Source organism: Neopsephotus bourkii, unplaced genomic scaffold (genome assembly GCF_033783945.1).
Source record: "Neopsephotus bourkii isolate Nb327-2 ecotype Australia unplaced genomic scaffold, CSIRO-AGI_Nbou_v1 NB_318, whole genome shotgun sequence".
NCBI lineage: Eukaryota > Metazoa > Chordata > Aves > Psittaciformes > Psittacidae > Neopsephotus > Neopsephotus bourkii.
In genome coordinates, this window is record NW_026900826.1 from 6,636,624 (window position 1) to 6,657,969 (window position 21,346).

The 21,346-nt window shown below is 37.0% G+C and overlaps 1 protein-coding gene across 2 annotated transcripts in view; it reads left to right on the plus strand.

Annotated features, from left to right (window-relative positions):
• ENTREP2 (endosomal transmembrane epsin interactor 2) overlaps positions 1-21,346 on the plus strand; it is a 103,527-nt gene that overhangs the window by 569 nt on the left and 81,612 nt on the right. The gene's annotated exons all lie outside the window — the stretch shown is intronic.

The following is a 21,346-nucleotide window of genomic DNA, read 5'->3' on the forward strand; positions in this document are numbered from 1 at the left end:
GGTGCGCGTTCGTATATGCCGTGTGCGCTGCGGTTCCTCCGCGCCGGCCGGTCTGTGAGCCCGGCAGCTGTGTGACCGCACTGCGTTGCCTCTGGAAGCGTTAGGCAGAGCGATTTGGTATTTTATTACCAGCGTCGGATCAAAGTTGGGATAACAAATAACCTTTGGCGTTGACTCGGTGGTTGTTACCAGTTTCCCTGGTTGCTGCTGCTGCTGCTGCCCCTGGCATTTTGTGTATGGGTTCAGATTTAGATGCTGCCTCAGACTTCACCCTAAGATACGGCAGTTTCTCAAGGACTTAGTGTGAGATCGTGCTTGGATGGGAATTCTGACATGAGGTATGTCGTGCTGAAGGGGGTAATAAAGTAAGATGAGTACGGCAGGAACAGGTTTTAAGGTACACAACATGGAAGACTCCTCTGCTGAGGTGAATGCGAGTGCACCAGGAGGGCTGGAAAGGCCTGTGGCTTTGGGGTACCTAAAAGGCCTGGCATGAGAGAGACTGAGATGAGCCCCTTAGGAGATGCTGTTGGTCCCCTAGGACTGGATACCTGAGGGAAGAGCTCGTTTGTTCTGAACGAAAATGCCCAAATCTGGGTGCTCCTCACTCCTTTGTGTTTCTCTTGTTGACTTTCCATTGTTTCCTGTTAGCATAATAAAAAAAAAAAGTTACTGTTTACTCAGGTGGCCTCACTCGATGCTGATTATTAGTGTTTGCAGGTGTGTACGGGTACACACATGGATGCATTCGTGCAAGGGGGGCTCATCAACATTTTTCTAATAAGCAGTGACCTGGGAATTCACAGCGACAATTAATGAGACATTTCTGAAGGCAGTAGTAGCAAACTGCATTATTGGTGAAGATTTGCTCCATTTAATTTAACGTGTTATTGGTCTCAGGTATGTCTTTTCAGGTCATTTAGTGGAATGGAAAATTCTCAGTTTTAAAAGTGCTTGTTAGAAATGAGAACTATTAGATAAATTATTTGGGTTATTCAGTCCTGGTCATGTGGCAAATATGTTATAATTTTAAAAAATAACTGTTTAATATGCTCTTATTTTTTTTGTTATTTGCACTGCAAGAGTAATTTGGGCTAATTATTTAGGTATTTTTCTTGATTTCACGAGGATTTGTTTTTTGTAATCTAAGAGACTTCAGTTTCTACTATTAGCCTTGGTACTGTAATAGCTATTCTTTTTGAGTTTGAACTTCTGCAGGCTAATACGTAAGTATTCATTGTGATGAGGTGCAAATTTTAAATTAAGAATCTGGCTGATTACTTATCAATGTGCTACTGAACACAGATTGAGCGCACTTGGTTTCTTATCATGACAGACCAAGCAGGAATGTACACAACTGAGTGTGTATTCCAGTGAGCACCATTTTTTCAATAACTCTTGTTTTCCCCACCTCCTGTAATCTTCGTGAAACGTGATTTTTGGGAGCATGTTACCAGCACGCTCTAAGATACACTGTTTTTCTCATTGTGGATGCCTTATGTGCAATATGCCCTATAAAAGAGTATGTTTTCCAATTAGATTTCATGAACATTACTTGCTCATTATGAAGAAGAAAGCTATGATTCCAGCCTGTGGTGTGACTCGGTAGAAGGCACAGGGAGAGTATTGCAAGACTGTTGACTAGAAGGCTTTATTATCCCATGTTAGGAGCATGAAGCAGGTATATGTTGCTTCCTAATTAAGAGTTTACTTTTTGAAAAAATCCTACCCTGTACATGACCTACTGGGGCAAAGAATAACCGTGCTTTCCTCCTAATCTCCTTAGGGCTAAGTCTCAAGAAATAAGGTAAAAATAGAGCAGTGTTCAAGTATGGTGAGCCCTAAATAACTTTTTGAGGCTAAGTTAGTTGCTTACATGGCCTTTTCTAAAAGCCTTTTGAGGTATTTGGTGAGTTAAAGAAAAACCTGGGTATATCCATTGCTCACAGCTGAAGAATATTTCTGTGGAAGAGTGAACATTTTTAATCTCCTTCTGGAAGGTGCAATTAAATAAGTAACTAAAGGCAAGTTAAGTGACATGAGAGAAAAATAATGGAAGTATCATTTCTCTCTTAATGTCAAAATCAGGCATCAATATTGACTTCAGACTACTTTTAACTGAATTGATTTATGGTCAGGTAGCAATTCTGAACCTTTTTGTGTGTGTGTGCGTGCGTGAGTGATACACTGTAATTTTACTCATTAGAAATGCAGTTCCTAAAAAAGAGTGATCTTGTATTGGCATTTTTTTAGGTTTTGTTTTTTTTTTTTTTGACACCAACCACCCTGTCGACGTACATGAAGGCTGCAAAAATTTGCTAAGTGTCATTTAAATGTTTCTGAAAATAATTTCCCAACACTTGTAACATTCTAGCTGCTTAAAAAAACCCCAGCAAGAATCAACCCAGGCTGCATATTGCGTTCCTCACAGAAATTTCTCTAATCAAATGCAAGGAAAGCTTCTGATTTCTCATTTTCTTTTTTGAAATCAAATCAATTGACTGTACCAGTGAGAGCTTATTTAGAGAACAAAGCAGCATAATTTCCATAAAACTTTAAAGAATTCAAAGCTTATTTAAGTATCATCCCATAAATGAAAGCATTTTGCTTTATCTTACTTTTTATAGCTTCATATTAGGAAGAGAAAAAAATACTTTCATGCATTCGTGGAGCATTCTCATAGCACACAAACTTGATTCATGGGGGATGAAATGAAACTAAAAGATGTGCTTTAAAAGCATGGAAAATTAAATCTGACTGCTGGGTATTAAGGGACCAGACTAGAGCCCATCTCAAGTAGTCATCCATCGAATATGTATATGGTGTGAATGCCCTCTTAAGAATCAATTCTTTTGCCAGTAGATTTGCTCCTGTTCCATTTACTCTTCAGAAACTGTAAGGCCAATCTGAAAACTCCTCTACTGTGCAGAGAATATGAACTCCTCAGAGATTAGGGGCAGAACAGCCCAATGTATGGGTGACTGACTTGCTTTAGAATTATGTATATATATAAGCTTTATAGCACTGTCTATTTTAGGAGGTGAGGAGAAAATCTCCTGCTATGATACTCTCTTTGCTCAGCACCCTCTAAAAGCTTTTTTGGTTTGTATTTTAGGACTGTTGGGCAGCTCCATTGCAGACAGAATAACATTTTCCCAGTAGTTCTTTTCACTAGGCAGAATTTTACCCCATACTGGTTACGTTGATGTAAGTAATCTGATGCAGGTCAGCAGAGTGAAATAGCCAGTTCTGAGTACCAAATGTCAGTGCTCTGTGTGTGTTACTTTTGAGTATCTCAAGTAGTTTGAGTACTTTCAAGCTAAGTTGCAGTAAATACTCTGAATTACTGCTGCATCACTTAAGGTGAGACTTTTTTTTTTTTTAGATAGATTGTGATAAAAAGGGAATAATTTACAATATTCTAATAAGCACAGACTTGCTGGTATGGTATCCAGATAAAAATGAGAAAATGTAAGTACTATGAAAAATAAGGTTTTTTTGCTTGGAGGAGATAAACTGAATGTTAACTTTTGTATTTCTGATGTTTGCAACAGCTTGATTTAAACATGGATTGTTGAAATATCATTATAAGTTGAAATCTTTGTGTCTAATTTATGAAGTAGGAGCTGCTAACTTTGCTAGCTTGTTTTTCATTTTGAATATGAACTTTCTTCCTTGCTAGATGCCATCATCATAATTCATGTTCTCCAGAACAAGCAAATAATGTCCTCATTGGTAACGATACAGTTTTGTTACTCCTGTCACATATAAAGAGTCCATCTCAGCAGAATTATTTTCATGTGATGGGTATAATATACTTAACGAGATTGTTTTTGCCGCTGGTGGTACCAGAAAAGAGCATGGCTTAATCTGAAGATTTTAGATAAGCCTTCAGTGCCAGGAGAGATGAAAAGAGGTGTTTTTAAACAGAACACATTTAATCTAGAGGCACTGAGAGATAATAAATATGTAGCTTTAATGTCACATTCACTTTTCAGAGAGGAAGCTTGTTTTCATCTAGGTGGAACTTGTGAATGCAGCTATTAAGATTCGTGAAAGATTTTTGGCATGATACAGAAAGTAAGACTACTCTTTTTAGCTAAAAAAACCCCAAAACCAACAACAAAAAAACATTGAAAGTTTCAAAGTAAGGAGCCAATGGACAATTTAATTTATTAATCAGAAACACAAGTAATTATCTTACTACTATGTATTATAGTGATTGTACCAAACAGTATTCTTTTATTCTAGCAGTGACAGCATTTGTTGATCAATGGTGCCAAAAAGGGAGGTTTTCAATTTCTGACTCTGTAAAGAATCATCAAGAACTTTCTAAGACACACTCCTTAGAATAGCGCTGTGAGCATGTGGCTAGCGTACTGACTGGAATGTTACTTTGAAAATAATATTGGTAGAAGGTGGGTTTGTGTTGTGTGTTAAAAGTAGCTGTGGTTCAGACAAATTTTATCTTTCCAGAGACTAAATCCAAAATCTTTTGAAGTGTGGTGAAAATCAGACTAAAAAAAAAAGAAATGTGGCAGCATTTCTGTACAGCAATAAGTGTAGTGTTCATGGGTCATGAGGGGTGAAGGAGGCAAAGGCTTGAGTCCTGTGTTTGTTTTGGTGTGAAAGGAGCTCAATCTGTTTTACATGTCCCAGGTGATCCAGACTATCAAGCTACTGTCTTGACTCTTTACATTTTAGCCCTTAAATGGAAATTTTCCTGGGTGGGAAGAGACCACTTATGCATTCAGTTTTGTTGTTCATGATCTTAAAGTAAAAAATATGTTTGGAAAACTCCTAATAAAAGCATGGGATCTCCAAATGAAGAGTAGTTCTCTTGATGGCTTACACACATTTGCAGCTGAAAAGTGCATGTTTTGCTTTTGAAAGTTTATTGTATCTATTGCAAATGGTAATAATCAAGAAGTGTATTGATTGACCTCTCTCTTGAACCAAATGGATACCTTTGCACTCCTTTCTGCCTTTATAGTTGCTTCCTGAAACGTTAATTTAAGTTGTATATGATTTGAATATTTGGTTTGGTGGTTTGCAGTAGTTTTAAACAGAATGTCATGTGAAATACATTTTCATTACAACTGAAGAGCAAAAGGGGCCATCAAAAAAAGAGTTTTTCTCAGAGTCTGGATTATAAGAGATACTTGAAAAAAGTTGGCTAAAGGAATGGGGTTTATTTAAATACACCTAAGTGGTATAAATAATTTTCATACTTAAGGTAACATATTACAGCCAGAACAAAACAAGGCACAAAAAAGAAGGGAGGGAGGGGGGAAGGAAGAAAGAAAAAAACCAAGCCATGTAAAATAACAAGCTCATGCCCTTGAGTCCGTATTATCACCTGTAGGAATCTCTTACAGCTGAATCACATGATACCTCTGATGCATTTACCACGAAACTGGTTGCATGGTGCAGAGAGAGAATAGTGAGGGCAAGACTGGATGACAGGAGAGATGAGGTGGCAGGTGTGCTTTTTTCCTGGGTAACATTGTACAGAATGGGCAAAATGGTAACAATTCTTCCATGTTGTGTTTTATGCATGGGAGTAGGAATTGTATCAGCAACGGCTGTCCTTTCAGAAGGACATCAGTAATGTTGCTATGGTAGGTAGGAGTCAGATTTAATACATAGGCTTATATCCTTCATATACTCAGTTCTTCAGGCTTGTTCTGGTGGAAAGGGAGACTGTAGCCTTTTTGAAGAGTTCTTGAAAGATGTATCTCTTGCCCTATTTATGCTTGTGTAGCAAGCATTGTTCTTGGGCCTACATAATTTAGAAAGCCTTTTAAGAAATACTTCCTTTCCTCCCCTTAAAATTTCCCTTCCTCCCTCATGAAATCAGATCACAGATTTGAAATTAAGCTTCACCATCAGACTGTACTTTTTCACGAGCCTGTGAAATATCATTACAGTAAAACATTAGTATCTGCTTCTGAAGTTCATGTTTATTCAGTAAATGTCTTCTTACCTAGCATAGTATAAGTAGTCAATGCAGCTTTTCCTTTGAGCTTTTAAAAAACTTGCAGTGTGATTTGACAGACTAATGTCTGTTGGTACATAACATTTGCCCTTTGAGTGAAAGTGAACCATTATTGTAAAAGCAATAATGATAGTACAGACAATAAAAGGTTCTTACATATAATAAGTATAACCAACATCAGAATGGCATTTTGCTGTCCGCCAGAGACCATGTAGTCATCTTCTTTAATACAGACCATGTGCTTATCTTCCTTAACCTAACTTACTGTGAATCAAATGTCAGAAAGCCTGAATATCAAACCAGCTATTAGGAAAAGTTACCCCGGTAACAATACTTGTCAGTTCTGGATGAGGATTGTCTGAAATGTTCAGTTGTATCCTTCATTGGTTTGTGAATATGAAGTGATTAGAAGAAAGGTAGAAGGAAGCAAAACCATTTTCTATTTCTGACTTTGAACCTTTCTCTGAAGCTGTACACTTTTTTTTGTAGAACAATAATTCATCGCTAGACAAACTGTAGATGTCCTCCTGCTTGTCAGTTCCTTCTTGTGTCCTGACAGTTTAAAACTTGTGTTACAGGACAAACTATTTGAGGTTTTGTCTGGATCAGCTGTTTTGGTTCCAAAACTATACAAGTAATTTTCTTGCATTGTCTGGTTTGTATTTTGAAAAAACAGAGAAGAATGGGCAGAAGAGGAGTCAGTGTGAGAGTCACCATTACTTTTCAGTCTTGAATGTTTCTGGAACAATTTTTAAATTTTTTGGTATTCTGAAAATTCTTCCCTTCATCCATGACAAATAAAATGCTGTAGTAAAATGCAGTAATGAGCTGTAGCCAAAATTTATGGAAACAAGGTCATTTATAAATTAGAGCAAGATTTTAAGCAAGATTTCCCTGATACAGAAAGGTCTAAGAATACTTCTGGTGGTTTTCGGTATGTTAAATGTATGACATCAAAGATGTTAAACCAGTAAATTTTTACTTCCTTTGCATGCAGTGTAAGTGCTTCAGGATCAGGTATTTCAGACAGATAATTTAGGCAGTTATAGATGTAATTCTTATATAGAGTTTAAGAAGGTAAACTGGGACAATAGTAAGAGTATATTTTTGCAAAATTATTTTGGGTAAAACATCATAGGATACAGCACTGAAACTGCATCCTTTTTTCAGTCATTTGGACAGCAAGTTAAATCTTTATGCAAGGAGTCACCTGATGAAAGCAGGCAAAAATACAAGTAACATTTAGCAAGTCACCTGTTGCTGCAGAAGCGAGTCTTGTAGTCTTATCCATTAGACAGTAGATGTTCAACCATACATTGTTTCCCTCATTATTATTTAAGAGCAAACAGAGATAGGTTCTGTGTTTGAGTTATATTACAGCCTACCTTATAGGCAGGATGAAACAAAGCAGATGGATGTAAAGTTCTGACTAAAACCATAGAACATTGAAATGCTAAAGGTAAATAGGATGTAAAAAGCTTATACTTAAAAATAATATGCTTTGTGAAGTGTTCTGTTTTGTGAAAGCAGAAAATTCAACAGTCTTTGTAATTACGATTGTTATTTGCCCACAAGGAGCCTGCAGGTTAACAATAATGCATAGTGATTTTATTAATCAGTAGGCTCTTGTGGAAGTGAAAGGCTTGATGGTATAAACACATACAATGATACTTTGGATGAAGAAAAAAATTCCTTTTTGAGGAAATCAGTCTGAAGAAGTTACATGATTTTATAATTTTACAAACACAGATTTGCAAAAAAGGATTCCATTCTTTACCAATTAAATTACCAAGGAATGGGCTGAAAGGGTAGGCTTATATATTAGAAAAGGGGGGGACTCTAACATGAAAAAACACACCTCATGTTGCTATTTAGAATGTAAAGTTGTTTAGAATGTAAAGTTATAGTTGGGTGAAATGTGGTTTACTGGATTTCTCAGAAGTAGGCACTTTTTGTCAGCTTCAGCGCAAGGCAATAAAATGTATTTTTAGTATAAAATTAGTGGGTTTGTATGTTAAAGAATGCTTTTATCCTTATCTTGGAGAAATGCTTGTTCCCCCAGCTGCCATTTGAAATGGCTGTGGAGTGGGAAGATGAGGATAAGCAAAGAGTGTGTTCTCAGACAGGATTCACACCTCTTCAGTCCCAAAAGTACTTTCTTAAGAAATGTGCTATCTGTTCCTGCTGTAGTTCAGCATCTGACAACTGATATGTTCTTTTAGTAAGCTATAAATATGCTGTTTGATTGGATAACAAGGTTGTATAAACATGCTGAGAGAATTGTGATAATCATAGTAATGATGAGTTCTTGCCCTTCTTTGCATGAGGAATTAAAATTTTTCTAGCCTAACCTGCCCGTATCTTTCAAAAAACCCTGTAACATATTGCAGAGACAGTGAACATAGCTGTTTCAATAAGCCTGAGATATGTAGCAAGGCTTTAGGGAATGTATTAATAGATAATGGAAGGAATATTATTACTGAAGTTTAGGTTAGAATAATAGTATTAGTAGATGTATAGCTTCAGGGTTTATAATGCCATGCAATTGCAAACATATAGAATTAATCCTCTTAAATTAAAAAAGAATTTAGGCACAATTCTTCACTGTGGGGTTGGTTTTTTTTTGGTTTGCTTGTGGTTGTGTTGGGTTGATTTTGGCCTTTTTTGTTGTTTGGGGTTTTTTTGTTATGCTGGATTGTTTTTTCTGTGGGGGTTTTTTGTTTGTTTGTTTGTTTTCATTGGTTTTCATTTTTTTTTGTGTTGTTGTTGTTGTTGTTGTTGATTTTTATAGTGGGGATTTCTAGGCCATGATGTTGAAACAAACCAGAACAAGGTAAGCTGACAGCTAAGCTTTCAAGAGTGGACTGCTCATGGTAATCTTAATTTTATTTTATTTTCCTTACAAATTGAAGGCTAGTTGTTCAGATAAAAAAACTTAGTGGTAGCCAGAAAATGCTTATTCTTGACAAGATGAGAGTATCAGTGTCTTGACAATAACTTTTCTGTCTATGGAAGTATGGTCTCTAATTCCTGTGTTGAGAAGCTAGGAGCTGTACATGGATGTTTTTGTCAGGTTGCTCAGGCTCCTAGCTCACAGTAACCTCCTGTATGCTTTAATGCAGCCACCAAGTGTCCCTTCTATCAATAAATTAAATACTTGCAGCCTTTCCATCGCATCCTGTAGACCTATGATATTTTCCATCACTCTTTTTCATCATTTAGCTCCTTAATTAAAAATGCTGTTTGGGGAAAAGTCTGTGTGATAATTATTGACTGTTTGGTAGTAAAAAATGATTAAATATATTTCCTATATGGTTTTCTCAACTGGTGGTGCATTCACTATAGGTAGAAAAACCAAACCAAATGAAGAAAGCATGTAACTTGTAATTGATCTTAGTCATATCCTAATTTAATTATACGATGAAGGCAACAAACATCACAGTCTTAAAGTTTATGCTTACAGTATATGATAAAAAGGATGAGAGGATTATTTAGAGGTCAAAAATGTCTTCTGCCAATGGAATCACTTCCTTCTGCACCAGCAGAGATAAAAGGTTGACTTTCAAATGACACAGACTTGCTAAGGGCATAAAAATGATGTCATAAATAAAACTGAAATCAAGGCAGAGAAAAAGCACTAGTGAGATTGATTGTGGTTAGCAAAATACTTGGCAGTCTTCAAATTTTAAGCACACTTACTTTATTTAATAGTATGATGGTGGTACCCAGGCTAGCAACGTTACTGTTTATAAAGAGGAAATGCAGGTTTGGGTTTGGAAGCTGCAAATGACAAGTGTGATCAGTGGTGAAATTAGGAAAAGGCTGCTAGTATAATCTCATAGAAACTGCCAGAAACCCGAAAAATTATTTTTTTTCTTAAACAATGACGTACTAAATAACACTCTTTTCATAAGCTCTAATCTAATTTGCTGATAGATACCCCTGCTGATGACGGGGGCGTGGAACCAGATGATCTTTAAGGTCCCTTCCAGCCCAAACCATTCTATGATTTGATAGCCTCTGTTTGGTCAAAGAAGCAGAACCTCTTATTTTTTTTTATCAAGACATTTATATGGCAAAACCAAAAATTCCCACAAAACTTGGAAAAAAAAAAAGAAGATATAATATTAAAAATCCTGTCTACATGATAGTTACATTATGGCGGAGCGAAACCAAACTAAATTAACAGGGCAAGTAAAGATGATGTGGACTTTAAAATAACACCAAAAGCTAACTGTTTTTCTCTGTATATTGTTTGATTGTGGACAGAAGCTTCACGGACATGGCACTTCATAAGAGTCAGATGGTAAGATTTGAGATTTACTGGAACAAAAATGCATTTTGAGTGGGTTTTGTTTTTTTTTTGTTTGTTTGTTTCTTTTTCCTTTTTCCTTCAGACTATTGGCCTGCATGAATTAAATACCTAATGGTATATAACTGTCTGGGCAGCAGCAGTAGCTTAGCAACACCAGCTAGTGCTGATGCCAAAAAACAGTGTTGGCTTTCATCATTTTAAAATGCCAGCTGGTCCTTTAATAGTCTTTCTATATTTAGAGGTTAATTGATAATTGTGTTTTAAATTGTAGACCTGGATTGGATTTCACTATCGAATTATTTGATAAAGAATCTTGGAAGCTCAGAAGTCTTTGACTGTAGGCATTGATATAAAATTCAGGAAGGGCATGGTAATAACTATAAATCCCCAAATGAATACGGGTGATACTTCGAGATGAAGAGTACAGAGAAAGCTTCCTTGCTTCTTATTTGCCCTGAGAGCACAAGCAACGCTGCTTAAATGTACTAAAGGAGTGCTAAAACTGCATTCTCTGGGAATGATGTTTCCTTGATAAATAGTAATGCCTGATAAATACATGCTCTTGAAATATATAATTTGGGAAATAAATGCATTCCAAATAGAGACAAACATATTTCTCTGTGTAGAATACATCAAAAATGTATTTTTGTGACAAAGCATAAAATTACAGAATTGTGTACTCGGAATGTGTCTCAACAGCTCATCAGCTCTGTTTTCACTGTGAGATCCATCTATAAACAGATGTATCTCTAGTTGAGTGTTTGTTCTGCTATTCCTAAATCTGTGTAATAAAGGAAACTTTCACCTCTTAGTTAGCTGTTTCAGTACTTAGCTATTTCTGTACCAGTATGAATCTCGTATATTAACTGTAGATATTATAATATGTAGTGTAAATCTTTATGCAAGCTAAGCTGCTTTTGGGTTTTTTTCTTCTATTCAGTGGACACAAAGGCAAATTTTTGTTGTTGTTTACTTGTTGAGGTTTTTTAAACCCACAAGAAAAATTCCACTGGTAAACAAAACCAGGTCTTTCTAACTTCACTTACAAGTGATTTTCTAAATCTGGCAACTTTAGTTCTGACCTTGGTTCTCGACAGTAGCTGGGCATATTTAATGAGATAAACTCAAGCTGAGCAGAGTATCCTTGCTGAGAATCTTTACCAGTGCTTACTGCGGCGCAATGCACACTGTTCACTTTGTACATACAATACTCCTTCTAATTGGTTCCCATGTACAGTCTATCTTTTTATGTTTCACTGTCACTGTTTATTTGGGTTTTGATTCCTGGTTAAACTAATCCTCAGGTCCTTCTCTGCAGTTTTCCCATTATTCTGCCAGTTAGGACCCCTTACATACTGAAGCATTAGTTTCTTTTTCTTGAGTGTGTTACTTTTCAACAGTGTTAGAACATCCTCATTTTTATTTCCTGTTTGAAATACTAGCTTTTAATTTCTCAAGGTTCTTGCGCTATTCTACAATTATGTCTTCCAACTTCAGGTCATGCCTGAATAGTTATTTCAGTGTCCCCACAAGTAATGTGTTGGTTTGGATGTGTGCTTCTGAAATGAATTATGCAATTGTTTCCACACTGTACTTTGGATCATCTTGTAGAACTCTCTGAACATGCAGACTGGATTCCATTTGGATAATGCTGAACTGGAAAGTGTGCTCCAGCAGCATGTCTAATACTGTCTAGCTGCCCCAACAACCAACCAAAAGCCCTCACAATACCAGTGAACCCCTCCAACAGCAACAAACCCCACGCCCCACCACAAAAAACCTCAGGACACCCCCAAACCTCACCAAACAAACAGTGCTTCCCTGAAATGTGGATGGTGTGAATGTTGGCTTCTAAACAGCAGCTGTTTGCTCTGCAGCTCGGTTCCTGTTGGCCTGGGATGCTTCCTAGTGTTGACACTGTTTTGAATGTGGTGTTTTGGTAAGCTGTTCATACTCCCTACGCTAATCTTGCATAACCGTTTTTTTTTATTGGAATAAACTCTCAGGTGGTAGCTAGTGATTCAGATGTCATTTTGCCGATTTCTGTGGGCTGTGCTTAGTTGAAGAACTCAAATTCGTCTTGGTATTTTTTCTGTATGCTGATTTGCATTCCTACTCTGGAATTATTAATAGTGTTAATTATCTGGCCATAACTATAATTTTTCAGAAAAGCCAAAAAAGATATTATTATATAAAAGGTCAGAGTTTTTCATGAAAGACGTTTTCCTACTAGCTAGTGGACTCATATTTTCACTATGTGTTGCTAGAACAAGCTTTATATGTCCCTTTTTAGTTTTAGCTACTTCTGTCTAGTCTCTGGTTTAGTCCCTACATGATTCTGTAGATACCCTTTAATAATTTGACTGTCTCTAGTTCGTTAGAGCTGCTTTTGGTAGTAGGTGTAACAGCTGTCATCGAATTGACTTCTGTAACAAGCATGTGGGATGTTTCATGCTTGTAAATGTGCCAGTTACAAATACTTGCATGTATTTTCTGGTTCTGTCTTCTCCCTTATTGTTCCTCTGAGGAATTAGTGTACAGATACTTGGAGAAAAATACTCCTGTGTTTATATAAGACTACTAAACAACTTTATAAATTGTAACCTGTCACTATGCAACTCAATAACTCTACAACAAAAAATTATTTTGAATATTTAATAATTTTTCAGTCAAAACACTTGATTTTCATGTTGAAGTTTTGTTGTGAAATAGAGAACAAATTACAGCCATTTGCTGAAGGGTAAGCAGTATTACATATTCATATATGTATATAGTTTGCCATTTTCAAGAGACAATAAAATGAAGGTTGGGATTTTCAGAATAGTTTAGAAGTATTAATTATATGATTTCCTTTCGATGTTGAATCTTACTTTCTTCACCTGCTTTGAAGTTCCCAGGCCAGGAGTATATTCTAACTAATAACATGGCTTGATAAGTCAGTGATTTCTCCCCCAACCACCACTGTAAAATATGAAGATGGATTTTATGGCTTAAAAATGACAGGCCATAACAGCATACAGAAAGACAGTTTACTTGCCTCCCTGAAGGATGACTAAATGCATGGTAAAAAAAATATCCTTTTAGTTTCCAAATATTGACAGTGAGTTTTAGGAAAGCACTAAGTGTGATGTGCAGACTGACACATTAAAATGCTCAGTATGAAGGCTTAGCTAGAGCTCAGGCTTTCTTTACTATTAAAAGTACTTCTGGCAGACTGCACAGAAGTAAGGAAGGGTGAGCATTCAGGGGGTAAACAAAAATCATTGAGGTGTTGTATATTTTGATTCGGAGAAATCTCCAGGAACTTGCCAACAAAAGTTTAAGTTGACAGACAGGTATTATTTATTGCGGTGCCGGGAGACATGGGGACATAGCTCCTGCTAGCGTGTCCCTCTCGAAGTGCTACACAAGCCATGCTTATATAGTCATTAAGCATATGTATTGATTACATATATGCATGTTCATGAGGTTACTTATGTATTACATCATTTTCTAGAAAGTTTCTCCTGCATGTGCACAAAAATGTGGTAGTGGTCTTTGGGGGGTTGTTTGTTTCTTGCAACAGTCTTCATCACTTGGCTGATCCTTGACCTTTTGTCCTGGCAATCTGAAGCATGCACAGTAGATAAATGCTTATGCCAGCTTAATTAGATTGGTAGCACTGCTGACATAAGTGAATGATTTCTTCCCATACTTCTACTTATTTACAGTACATCCAGAAGATCTGCTAGTTTCAAATACTCCTTATCTATACATCTTGCTTTGCTTACAGTAAATACTGCACATTCATAAGGTTCTAACTGGTTTTCTTAAACATTAACTGAAAAGCCTTCTTCATTGTCATTGTTACAAAGTCCACCTGGGGTCCAAGCCTCTTACTTACAAGCAAAATGTTTCTTCAATTTATAATGAGCTATCCTTCATTTTAGAGAAGAGATTCAGAGCAGCCCTGCAGAGAAGGACTTGGGAGTGTTGGTTGATGAGAAAATTAACATGAGCTGGCAGTATGCGCTCTCAGCTCAGAAAGCCAACCGTATCCTGGGCTGCATCAAAAGGAGCGTGACCAGCAGGTCGAAGGAGGTGATCCTGCCCCTGTACTCTGCTCTCGTGAGACCTCACTTGGAGTATTGTGTGCAGTTCTGGTGTCCTCAACATAAAAAGGACATGGAACTGTTGGAACAAGTGCAGAGGAGGGCATTGAGGATGATCAGGGGGCTGGAGCACCTCCCATATGAAGATAGGCTGAGAAAGTTGGGGCTGTTCAGCCTGGAGAAGAGGAGGCTGCGTGGAGACCTCATAGCAGCCTTCCAGTATCTGAAGGGGGCTATAGGGATGCTGGGGAGGGACTCTTCATTAGGGACTGTAGTGATAGGACAAGGGGTAGCAGGTTAAAACTGAAACAGGGGAAGTTTAGATTGGATATAAGGAGGAAATTCTTTACTGTGAGGATGGTGAGGCACTGGAATGGGTTGCCCAGGCAGGTTGTGAATGCTCCATCCCTGGCAGTGTTCAAGGCCAGGTTGGACACAGCCTTGTGTGGCATGATTTAGTGTGAGGTGTCCCTGCCCATGGCAGGGAGAGTGGCACTAGATGATCTTAAGGTCCTTTCCAACCCTAACCATTCTATGATTCTATGATTTTGTCAAGAGTTCTTTCTTCATCTTAATGTGGGGAACATAAAATCATGCAAGTGACTTTGTTGCTGTGTGGGGAAAAGCTACAAGTATCAGGATGACATTAATACAGAAAGATTGAAATTCTGAAATGTTTCTTGTTATTATTTGTACTATTAATTGTTTCCATTTAGGTCTCAGAGATCTGTATGAAAACTGATTTTGAAAATTAAATGCACAAAACCCCACAATGCTGTTAACTTGTAAGCCATCTGTAGGAGATAATGTTTGGTAAAAGAGAGTTCTTCCTTTAGAGTTGTAGCAGTGTGGTTCTACTATTTTTTTTTTAAACATGTGCTTTTTGAATGTATGATTTAGAGCACTTCTGTTGCTGACCGCCTGTCTTAGTAGAAAAAGACTGGGTTTCTTTGGCTTACTCAAGTTGTAAACCAATTTAAGTGAACTGTTCAGACCAGATTCAAGTAATTTAATTCTGTTACTCTAACAGAATTGGTTGATAGATTGGAGTATATAGTAATGTGGAAGTTTGCTCTTCCTTTTGAGTGTTTGTAAACCAAGATAGTTAAATTTTGTCTCCCTGGCTAATAATTGCTAAATAGGAAGTTTACTATCAATTCAAAAATCTTACATATATCAAAACAGTGCAGCAGGCTGTAGGGTTTAGAAGCTGCAGAATGGGTGTGATAGCTGCATTGTCAAAATTCTGAATTGTAAAAACTGATTTTTATTTATTTATTTTTAAGTATCCATAACCCTTCTGTCAGGAAGGGAGGCAGTAGCTTCAGTGAAGATGAGAATAGCTTTGATATGTGAACATGAAATCAAGTGGGGGTGGGTTTCTCTTGCTGGCTTTCAACTCTTTAATTTCAGAAAGGCATTTTTAAGAAATTAATGACTTTTTGTATGAGTTTGCTGTCAGTGGATAGCAAGAAATTGTGGATTTTGGAACCAATGTGTAACTCACACTGAAACATGTGGGCCTGGTTTGGCACCATGTACCTTCAGAATAATCTTTTTGGCAGAAGGTGTCACTTTTTAAAGCACATCTCTGTTCAGTGCCTATGCCCTAATGAAACTGGTACAGCACCTTGTGAGTGGGCTTAGTGTTTTTTTAACAGATGGAGTTGAAAGTTGCCATGCCAGTGAATAGCTTGCAACTCCATCCTAGGGGTAGCAGATCGCAGAAATGAAAGATTTGGAAGTTTCAGTTCCTTTCTTCAGCTTAGTATTTTGTTACCTTCACTCAGGGATCTTGTTATTGTTCTGTTCCGAGTTTTATGAAATGCTGTACAAACTCTGTATTTCATCTTGTGCCAGTGTAATGACTTTTGGACAGAATTTAGCAGCCATTTATGAGCTCTTTGAAATACTGCATAAAGCAGTTGAAATCAGGAGGTAAAATACCATATTTATTTAAAAAGAACAGACTGCACTGATGACACATCTCAAATAATTACCTGTTAAGAGGTAAATTAAAAGACATGATAAGATGTTCTGCTTAGCTATTGTCAACATTGTTGTATTTGGCACCATGTCTTTGGAAGTTCAGATGTAGCAAAATGCTGAGGGAAGGCTGGCAGGAGTAGAGAGCAATGTGCGCTGTGTTTAACTTCAGGGATTTAATTTAGATACACATTTTCTAAGCCACAGTCTCTGCACTTAGTGGAACTCAGAAACATCCTGAAGAAAAAAAAGGCGGCTCGTTAATGTTTGAATACACAGTGGTTCAGCATTTTCACATGTAAATTAGTTTTGGAATACCCTTTATTATATTTAATAATGTGATTAAGTAATAACCTGACTAGCAAATGGCTGTACATTTTTATTGTCGCTTGAGATGTAGTGAGAGATTATTTCTGTGTTTTAAGATCTATGTAGTGATCTATGCATAGGCTGCCTTAAGTGCAGAACAGTGACGAGAAAGTTGTACTGTCTGCATCACTTGCTTGACATGAACAAATTGCTCTTCTGCGAATTGTGCATTCTGTCATGCAGTGTCTCTGCTGCTTCTCCTTAGGTTCACTGATCATTCAGACATTCTTTCTGAAGTTTTCAGAATATGTCTGCATAAGACATAGCTTAGCTTTCATGTCAGGTTTCCAGCTTTAAAGGAGATACATTTTCAGCTACACAGCAGAGTATTTTAAATTGCTATTTTTTATATCTGAAGTAAAATTTTTTTTTTTTAGATTGCCAGAGAACTTTGATGCATTTGGCTGCACTTACATTAATAGTTACAACATTACTTTTCATTTTAATAATGGTTTTAAATTGGATCATAGTGTTTCTTTTATGACTTCACTACATTCACCCTCGGGTTTTTGTATCCCATTTCTCCAGTTTCTGTCTACTGCAGATCTCCCTGTTTAAGCACTTACCTGCCTTTCCTTTATTTGTGTTTAAGAACCAACCAAACAAACAGAAAGCTACCAAACCCAAACTCCACTGTTGATTGACAGTGCTCCTGTCTTGGTAATTCACCTGGTTTTGCTCTAGTGGTTCAGAGGTAAGAAACAAGTTACTGTCTTTTTTAATTCTTGTTATGAACAGAAGTAGCAATTTTTCTGTCTTTCCTGAAGTTCTGCTGTGCTCTGGACACAACTCATCTGCAAAATGATCAGTGATATTCAGCAGTACTGTTTCTTATAAAGCTGTCTTGGAATATCTAGTACAAGTTGGTTTTGAGGTCCTGCTGTAAAACAGACTGAAAAATGACATGTTTGCCTGTGCCTCTCATACATTTAGCTTTGTTTATTACTGTATGGCTAAAGAAGTTTTCTGTTCTCCAAAGGAATTATTAGTATTGTAGTGGGTGAGGGTCCATCTATCACCACCAGTTTTTTGTGGCAGTCTCCATAGGAGGGATGTCAGGATAGAGATTAGGAATGGTTTTAGATAACTACAGCTGGGATGAATTATTTATCTATAAAAGTGTCTTTCCTGAAATGATTCTAAAATAAGTCCAGTAGAACTTATTTATTACAACATATTGAAAGTGAAATCTGACATATGGTGTAAGGTGCTCAAGGCACCTAAAAAATCTCTGCAAGTTCATCAAGTTTTGCAGCATTAGAGTGAATTAGCAAAGAGCTGTCTTAATTTGCAGAGGGCCAGAAGCATGGGAAGATGAGATGTCCTACTTAAGTGACAGAGCTTTTTCTAGAATTGGGAAATGTGATATTTGCAAAATACCCCCAGGCTTTCCAGCTTTTTCCTTTGTATTTTCTCATTTTCTCTTTTTGATTCTGTCGCTTCCCCCCCCCCCATGTCATAACACCTTCCAGTAGTTTAAGTAATGCTTTTAGTGGTTAACTGTGTGACTGCTCCTAACCCTATAAAAGAAAAGTACATGGCAGTATGGTATGGAATCATAGAATCATAGAATAGATAGGGTTGGAAAGGACCTTAAGACCATCAAGTTCCAACCCCCCTGCCATGGGCAGGGACACCTCACACTAAACCATATCACCCAAGGCTCTGTCCAGCCTGGCCTTGAACACCGCCAGGGATGGAGCATTCACAACTTCCCTGGGCAACCCATTCCAGTGCCTCACCACCCTAACAGGAAAGAATTTCCTCCTTATAGCCAATCTAAACTTCCCCTGTTTAAGTTTTAACCCATTACGCCTTGTCCTGTCACTACATTCCCTAATGAAGAGTCCCTCCCCAGCATCCCTATAGGCCCCCTTCAGATACTGGAAGGCTGCTATGAGGTCTCCACGCAGACTTTACTCCTCCAGGCTGAACAGCCCCAACTTTCTCAGCCTGTCTTCATATGGGAGGTGCTCCAGTCCCCTAATCATCCTCGTGGCCTCCTCTGGACTTGAGATACTATTTTTGCCAGTGCAAGGTTAAACCAAGGTTTTATAGTATGTGTTATTATGGAGAATCTGCTCTGTCTGGGAACACTTTCACAGTGAGTAGGAAGAAAATTCTGAAGTGGAACGAGAGGATATAAAGTTCCCTGAAATGCAAAAATGGCTGAGAATATAATGTTTTGGGGTTCTTCCTACCTCAGGAAATGAAAGTAGTGTTACTTTAAGAGTAACTGAAATTTTTTACTAGAATCATTTACTGAGAGAATTGCTCAAATGAAAAAGATTCCTGATCCACGTTAATACTAACTTGAATGCTGGATGTCGTTGTCTTTTGTTCCTGCTAGCCGTAATTATTCTTTAATACAGTTTCTTTCTTCCTCCTTCTATAAGCAGTATTTCATGAAGTGGAGGCTGAGATTAACTTAATATGTCCATGCCATTTTAGAGATCAAATTGAATTTCTATTTTAATTCCCTGTTTCTGTGTGTCCCAGATATCTCTTCTAGATCTCTCTGACTCCAGAATCAGCAAAAGTATATTTTGTTTGACCTCTGATATTCTGATCTTGCTGTCTGGGCTAATCTTGCATCTAGTCCTGCAGCTGAGAAATGCTGAGGTTTGTAAATTGGCTTAGGATAACAAAGCTCCAAAGCCATGTATATGCTATCAGTCCCTGATTTTTGCTTCTCAACACGGACTCGAGCGGCTGCAACTGATTTGGGTTGCTGTGGAATGTACTGGGTTTTTAAAGTCACTGTGCACTGTTGAGACATTTGAAATTTCTTAATGTTCGATGGGCGCTCTGTCAGGGTATTTCATCAAGACTGATGTATTCCTGGTCTAGAGCTTTGGTGTAGTCTCACACGTTTTGGTTATTTGTTCTTGTAAGGTGAGTCACTTGATATTCAGGACTGTTCTGTATTCAGGCAAATTAAGCTCTTGTCGACTATGCAAAATGTATTTAGGAAAAAACTCAATACAGATGCCAAATTATGCATATGCTGCCATGTACTATATTGAGACCAATTTACTGGAGTTGTCTGTAAGTCTCATTTTCTACTCTTTCTGGAGGAATTTTTTATAAGTTGATTTACAGATTGCTTTATGGTTGTTACGTTTCATTCTGTCTGCACCAAGATAATTTTCCTGTGACCTAGTCACTATGCTATATAAATAAAGATGAGTTTTAGAGAAAAAAAAATCTCTCAGGGTAATATGCTGGACAAGTTACTTGTTTTCTGGCTCTTGGATGTTGCTGAGTTCCTGTTTGTTAGGGTCTTCACTCTCCTTTCTGTAGATTCTGCAGTTTTGTTTTGAAGCAGAAAGGAATATTGAAGTAGTTGTATATAGCTTGGCATAAATGAAGCAGAAAATTTTGGTAAGATGACAAACTTCATTTTACTGACCTAAGCTCACAAGTTCCTCTCTTCTAAATTCTTCTAGTTTTTGTTGGTGTAGAAATACATTCCCTAGAAGTATTACTTAGGTTAGGTGGACTACTAAATTACTCTAAAATCAATCAAACAAAGGATTGTTTTTTCCTTTGTTAAAGCTTACCTAAAATAAATAAAAACATTATTTTCTTAGTGTCAAAACTGGAATGGGTTTTTTGCAGGCATTCATAAGATGATTTTGAACAGCTGTGATTTACAAATAGTGATCTTTCTTGGCTGCATTGATGGCTTGCAAATTTGTTTTATTTCCTCGTAAAATTAAATAGGAATGGCAGATAGCTGGGGGACTTTCTGTAGCTGGATAGTCTGTTAGAATTAATGAATTTCTAAATAAAATTATATTGCTGCTTCTTACTGAAAATCAGAATGAAATATTGAGCTTTGGGGTTTTGGATAGTCTTGTGATAGTACAGATTTGAGGATTTCTAGGAAAAAAATTAATGAGTTAATTTCTCTGCTAAAAGGATCCCCTTTACTTTTTAAAAAGATGTCTCCTCTAAATCTCGAACAGATATTGATGAATACACATTATAGACTAAAAGAGAATTGTATTAAAATATTCTGTGATTTAATGTTACTTGGATTGTATTTTGAGGCTGAAACAAGAAAAGGGGATCTTCTTCTCTAATTAGAATACTATTTTTATGACCGCATCTGTTACCTCCTTTTTTTATCCTGCAGTATGAACTCTTATGCATTAGGGTTCATTCAGGTTTGAAGTATTCTACTTTTCCTTTTGAAATGTAATTCGAAGGAAATAATCTAAAATTAAAGGAATAATTCTTTAGTTTAATGAGTTGTTATTCCTCATCTTTTTATGAGAGAACATTCTGATAGTTATATTAATATTGAAGATGTCACTGAAATTGTCCTCTGTGCTTGAAGAGATAAAGGCACTGACAGAAGAAGCCTCACTTGGTTTTATATTTGTGTAGAGATTTTTTTGCAACTACAAATCAAATCATAATGTGCTTGGTTTAAGGGAGAAATATTTATGCTTTTGTTCCTCAACAGCATGAGAAAGAACAAAGTTGAGAAATGATTGCAAAGAAAAATGGAGGTGCATGTTGTTCTGTACACCCTGTGCAGTCTTTGTTTTATTCTATCCTTAATGGCAATGCAGCAAA